Raw genomic sequence first — 7,355 nt, forward strand, 5'->3', positions numbered from 1 at the left:
CGTATTCAAAGAAAACAAGTAGCCATTTGTGCCCTACCCATCAGAAAATAAAAGCTAAACTTCCCTATTTGTTTCTGGGAAGAATCTACCATCTATCTTCTCAATGTAAACTACATTTTCTTTCCTGGATCTGTGTTTACAAAATTATCAAACATACATTTTCAAATGATCCCTACAGACTTTAAATAGGAAATATTTGACTCCATGTTTTCTAATCAACTGCAAAAAAATGCAACATCTAATGATGTAAGCCCTTCTACATTTCCATTCTCTCAGCCAACAACAATCACTTACAAACTCGGCTGCAGCACTCAAAGAAAATGCACGTCATATTTATATTTTTCCCATTTTAATGAAGCCTTGCAAACTGCCACTTGGCTATTCCTCTGCGGTCACTGGATATTGCTCAGTAGAGAATGAAAATAAATCCTATTAGTATCATTTGTCTCTCAAGTAGGACATCACATAGCCAGGCAGTAAATAAGTTTGTGTGCTGGCATTCTTTTTTCACTTAAATTACTTTCCAGGCTGGTCTAATGTATAAAGTATGCATCAAAATACTTTGCTCTGAAAATGAGAGAACCATAAATCTTAACAAGTCTAACTGAATCCAGAACAAGGAATTTCATAGATTCATGGAGTTAAGCAATCTTAATGTTGGAGACCACACTGAGTCTCTCTAGTTCAACATTCTGACTTTGAGGATTCTCTTTAAAAACGCTTCTGACACAGTCACCAGCCTCCTCTTGCTTACACACATTGTGGGTATTTTTGGTGAGGAAAACTATTAGGGAAACTTCATTTCTCAGCAAGTTCTTCCTTTTGTTGTGCCACCATATGACTCCACGGAACTTCAATCACTAATCCTAGCTTTGGCAGTCTAGAACCTTACACAGACTAAATCTAATTCTTCTTCCGCAGACAATTGTTTTAAATGTTTGAGATAATTAACATTAGATCCCTCAGCCTTCAAAATTTTCAACTAATCATCATTAATTTATTCTTTTCTTTTTTTTTTCATTAAAGATAGTGTCTAGCCATTACTACTTCCTAGCCCTTCTCTGAACACACTCTAGTCTGGAAGTCAATGTATTTCTAAAACTGTGGCCCCTAGAAATAAACACAAAACTAAAGATGCCATCTTTCTGATGGGGAGTACAAAGATTCCATCACCTCTCTTCCTATAGACGATAAACTTCCCTCTATGCTGTTTTAGTTTGGTATTAGCTATTTTTTAATGACAATACTTAAGTTCTATTCGTACATTGCTTGTAGTTACCTAAAACATCCAGGATTATTATAAATTATTACTCAGCTACTAAATCTCTAATATAGTGTAAGTTAATAGCAGTTTGTAATGCTATTGGGAATACTGTGGCTGCCTCCTCACCTCCCAAAAAATGTTGGAAGTGATTCATTAGGCAACCTTATTTTGGCAGGATTCTCTTCCCCTGTACCTTCTTGGAAGGAGGGCAATGTGCATGGTCATGTTTTTCTATTACATATATATTTCATGTACATTACTTCACTTTCCCTACAAAGATATGGGAGACTTTACCAAAAAAAAAATGTGTAAAGTACATTAAGTTAAAGCATTTTTTCAATCTCTCAGTATAGTATTACTTGGAAGAAAGATGAGTGGGCAAGAAGGGAGAGGGGGACAGAGGGAGGGAGGGGAACAGAAAATATGACAAATTTGAAAAGACTGACCTTAGGGAACCCACGATAACCCCTAAAGATTTCTGTTTTCTTTTTCAAAGAGCTATTAATCAAATGGTTAAAAAAGGGAAAAAAATAAAAGAAAAAGAAAACAAAAAGCTAGAATTTTTACATAGCATTGGGTTTTCAAATTCATACCCTTGGTCAACACTTTACATTCTTGTTCAATTTATTTTCAATTTTGATACTCAAACAAGTATAGTCTTTCTGACAAAAGAAGACAAAAAACACAGACAAACATGTAAATTTGCTAGGATCACCACTTGGAAGAGGAAGCCAAGCCCTCTGCCCACTACTTTTTGACCACCGTTTCTGAACTAAAGAAATAACTTAAAATCACATTGGTCAGAAATAGATCAGCCTGAAGGAAATTTGCACATTACACATAGCCCAGTAGTTTATATTCTGAATAGCACTTTTTGAAAGAGAATAAGTCACAGTATCATATCCTTTCATTAGACCCCTTCCACTTGTTGCCTCCCAAAAATTTGTCTTTGGACAATCTGAACTTCATAATCCTCAATCCAGGCAGTGATATTAGAGAATATTTGTAACTTTCTCTACAAGTTTCTCATGTCAAATTTCAAAATTTTCATATAAAACACATTACCATTTAAGAATATTAAGAAAACAGAACGGAACGTTTAGGTCTTATGGCACATCCAGTTCTACAATTGATTCTTAAACAGCCCAGCTTTGCTACCAACAGGAGGAATGCATTTCATTACTTAGATGGACAAATGCAGCTTTGATTATTCTCAGGGCAAAATCAAATTAAAGGTTATCTAGTCATAAGCAATTGGTTGATGGTCAAGAAGGCTTTCGAAGCTTAATAGTTTCATAAAGAGTACATTAACTTATGTGAATTGGAAATAGTAGGGTGCAGATTGTAATGTATAATAGAATAGTACAATGATGGTTAAGAATTTATAAGATAAATTCAGACCATCTCAATTTAAATCTTAGTTCCACTACTTACTCTATGACATCAGACAGGTTATTTAAAATCTCAGTGCCTCAGTATTTTCATCTGCAAAATGGAATTATAATGCTATCTACTTCCTGATGCTGTTTTAGGGATCAAAATGAACCAAGTACTTAAACAGTGCCTAGTATGTCAGAAGTGCTCAATAAGTATAAACTATACTTATATAATTTAACCATGTACCTATGCTTAGAAAAAAAGGCTATGAAGAAAGACATCTAAACCTGTCTAGAATGCTCTGCAATGTCTACAATGATTGTCTACAATGATTATCTACAACAGTTTATACAATGAGCTACAATCACTTATTCAAAAGCTTCCTAAGATCGTTTATACAATGAACCCATGTTTAATAACTGGGGTGAGATGGATGGATGGGTACTTAGGAGAAACACTTCGATTTATCCTCCTTTATTCCAGAGTTTTCTTTTCTTGGTGATTAGATGATAGATAGATTAGATAGATTAGATAGATAGATAGATAGATAGATAGATAGATAGATAGATAGATAGATAGATAGATAGATAGATACACAGACAGACAGAGATAAAAACTGAATGATCAGGCTTGTCAGTAGTAATCAGGTACAAAGAAAAAGCACATAGTTTATGCAACTCAAACTCACATGAGACTGATTTGTGTCAAAGAACCAACAGAATAATTTATGAGGCTCTGATTGCCAAGCAGACTGATATTCAAGTTGGCTGTTCAACACATTCTCTTCTCAGTAAAGAAGTCTCCTTAGGAAATCAAAGGAAGATCATGCTGCCTAAGTGAGTAAGAAATGGGAAGGAGTCTACAGAAATAGCCCTACGCACGCAATCAGTTCTGTTATTAAAAAACAGTCACCTCCCTAAAGGTCTGTGGAGAGCTACTCCTCCAGTCCTTTGAGTTCCTTTTTTAGTTCCTGTATATTAGAGAATTGGAGACATCTCTGAAAGGATATACAAATGCACATACATGTAAATGATTATAAGGTGATGAAAATTCAACAACAGTCCTCACTATGTCTTAGTTCCCTCATTATTTTCAGAAGCTCTACTAATCTTACATTATGCAGATGCTTCAAATTTTACCCTGTAGTCAGAAGGTGTTGAGTTCATCTCACAAACTCATCCTACATTTATTCCATTACAAACTGCACATTCATCAAGTTATCTTTCTAGGAGACAAGGATCTGGAAGTCTCTGCGCTTCAAAGGAGAAGGGAACAAATGATCCGTGTAAAAAAATATGTTCACGAATTAACTAATCAAAATATAGAGATACTGAAAACAAGTCATAGTATCACATCCTTTCATTAGACCCCATTAGAGGAGAGAGGGGTTAACACTAGCCCAATGAGGTTTCAGCCTCAACAGGATTAGACAGTGTACTGAAATATTACAAGTATGGTCCACGATGAATCATAAGAAAAAGAAAAGATAGCCAAGTAATTATTCTGAATGTTCCCCATTTTTAAAAAATTACAGACAAGAGTAGGCACAGAAAATACTGAATAACTAACACAATTTTTTGTATGTTTGTAAATATTGCTCAAAATATTACCAGTCTCCAGGATGTGTTGTCTCTTCAATTTTGATTCAGTTAAACATGCCAGCCACATTTCAACCAAAGATGTTTGCTTAATACACAAATAAATCTTAACACTCTGCACACTCTTGCACTTGAGAAAATCTCCAAATGCCATATGAAGCCAACTATTAAATAACAAATCATATTTGTTAATAAACTTTTAAATTGAGCTGCTGTCCTCCTCCCTCTATGCTCAATGATTTCTTTGTGTCATTGTTTTGCATATGCTTGAAGAACATTGTGTAATGGCTGAAAAATGTAGCTGAAGGTTTTTGAAGTCCTTTATTTTTTAAAATAGTGAGACCACTTGAGAAATAAACATGACGTCTAAGAATGGGCTCATTTTTACAAATGTGCCCAATTTTCAAGTTGCCCTAAATGATTCAAAAATCACAACTTGTGTAACACAAACCACTTTTAAACAGTGTAGAAAACGACACATCCAGCTTTGGATAACTCACAGCAAGGGCAAAAAGCCAGATACCCTCCAACCAAATATGCTGAATGCAAGCACTCTGTTTTCCATACATCATAATACAGTGCAGTTGATGGAGCCAAGAGAAATAAGAGGTTCTAAGCCTTTCTAGTGCAACACCTGAGGGGCCATTTCCCCCAGACTTCTTCTGGGGTTCCCCAACCGAATGAACATTTGCTCCCCCACACTCCCACACCAGTTTATTTGCCCAACAGTAAAAGTATTCTTGCATGTCTATTCATGTAGAACGGTCATCTCCAATGAGGCCTAGTGGCGGTTACTGCACTTGGTAGAGCAGCTCTGTAGATCACCTGGACTCTCTCTTCACATCCTCAAGATCATCTTTTTCCACTTGCCATATCCATTTTATTCCTTGTCCATTGTGACATCTTTGTACATCTTGTTCCTCTTCTCTAGAATATTCCTTCCTCACCCCTCCCACCCACCGCTATACTCTCTTCTCGCACTTGTGTTTACAGTGATTTGTTTACAGATGTATCTCCCCGTCTCCAATTTATGAATTCATTGAGGATAAAAACTACATCAAATCTCACTCATCTTTACCTAGGGCCAGGTACTGGGCATTAAATAAGAACAGAAGTTATTATAGTGGTTAAGAAATCAGGCTCTGAAATCAGACTAGACAAGTAAAATTTCAGGCTTGCTTCTTTCTTGTTGTGCCCAGAGGCATTTTAAAAAAATTCTCTAAGCCTTAGTTTCTCCTTCTATAAAATGGGACAAGTAATAAAGTCTACTTTATAGAGTAGTGTGAAAATTAAATAAGAAAAACATATATATAAAGTAGACAATAAACACATAATGACTGTTATCTACTAATACTTTCCTGGTATAAAATTTAATTGCATATCTTTTGCCAAATAACCTCTATTCTCTGAAATTCGAGATCCTCAATAAAAAATAATGTTATTACATTATAAAAATACTATGCTCAAGCTACTATAATAAATGCTATTAGCTATATGACAGCGTCAGCTACTCAATAATTAACACAAAGGTTTAAAATGCTTTGTATTTTAATTTTTAATTCAGAAAAATTATTTACCTTCACATCAAATTTGCCTTAAAAGATGAAAAAAAAAATCATTAAAACAAGCCAAAATATGTAACTATGTTAGACTTCTATCTTCATCCATAATGGAATAACTGGCACTGGATGACCTAGACTACCCCTCCATCACAGAAAACTAGAAAACAGGAAAATATATTTTAAAAATTGTTTTCCAACATTGGGCAAAGAAGGATATGGTCCCTGTGAGGAGAGAAACAGATGAAGTACTTTTTCTTATCACCTTGGCTTTCCATGTGGAGGGCCTTCACTGAAAGCCCGCCCGTGGAGAGGGTCTCTAGAAGAGCAAGGCATTCTCACTGGGTTGCAGAGAGAGAGAGAGGGAGGGGCGAGAGGGGAGAAGGAGAAATCAGAGCTCAGGAAAGCAGAGGCCGCTAAAATTTATGGAGCTGAGTACTCTGATTATTCAGAGAAATTGCTCCAGAAAACAGCACAGGAGTTCCTGTAAATCTGATTGAACGCCGACCTGCACATATTTAAGGTGAGACTATAAATTCAGATAAGGAACACTTGAGGGAAAAAAATTACTTCTGGAAGTCACCAGTGGGAAGTGTTTTAGTTCTGAGCAATCAGAGTAAAGGGACCTTGCCAATCACTCAGGACATGCAGTGGAGATCTATGACCGACCATGACTTGGGAGGAGCTTTTGATTTTCAAACATGTAAGAAATGCTCAGCAGCCCAGGAGCATGGGACACAGAGCCCCTGGGTGCAATGTCTGCAGGGGAGGGTGTTTCTATGGATAACTAGCATTTCCACAGCCTCAGCACTGACAGGGTCTCCCTGGGCTCTCCTTCAGATCACTGTATCCATGACACTGACTTAGACTTCAGTTAGGTAAATGATCTGGAAAAACACTGTCTGAAGCAACATTTCATAACCACAGGTCCACGGACCCCTAGGATCGTCGGGAGTTCTGTTACCTCCCAAAACTGCAAGCACAATTGGGGCAAACGAGCTTATGAACATATTCTGAAAAAATGGTTGTAAGTCGCACCTTCAGAAGAGCCCATGAACTCGGCAAAGATGACAGCGCGTAAGGCTTGACAGGCAAACACATTAGTTGCCCTCCTGTTGCTCCAAACAGCAGTGTAGAACGTCCGATGTAACCTCTCTAACATGAAAAAAAATATTTATATTAAAAAGTCAGAACTATATTTGTTATAGTAAAGTGTTTTGGAATTTCCCCTGATGTTTGTGAACCCAGATCAGTCATGTGACTGAGTGATCACATGAAGGGTAACTCCGGATGAAAAGCATTGCATGGAACAAGCTGATAGGAAAAAAATTACATGCTTAGCTTTTAGCTTTGTCTTAGGTCTTATTTTTCCTATTGTTTCAATATCCCATCGCCGATACCCTCAGGGAACTACTGGGCTGAGGTAAATAGAGATTCACTTCCTAATGCTGACCGCCAACGAGGCAGGACATATTAGCAGTCCTGGCATAAAATGCTATTTACTACTAATAATAATCATTTTTATTTGTAGGTGCTGAAGGGCAAAAATCTATTTTT

The sequence above is a fragment of the Pteropus vampyrus genome, unplaced genomic scaffold (assembly GCF_000151845.1).
Source record: "Pteropus vampyrus isolate Shadow unplaced genomic scaffold, Pvam_2.0 Scaffold169, whole genome shotgun sequence".
Lineage (NCBI taxonomy): Eukaryota > Metazoa > Chordata > Mammalia > Chiroptera > Pteropodidae > Pteropus > Pteropus vampyrus.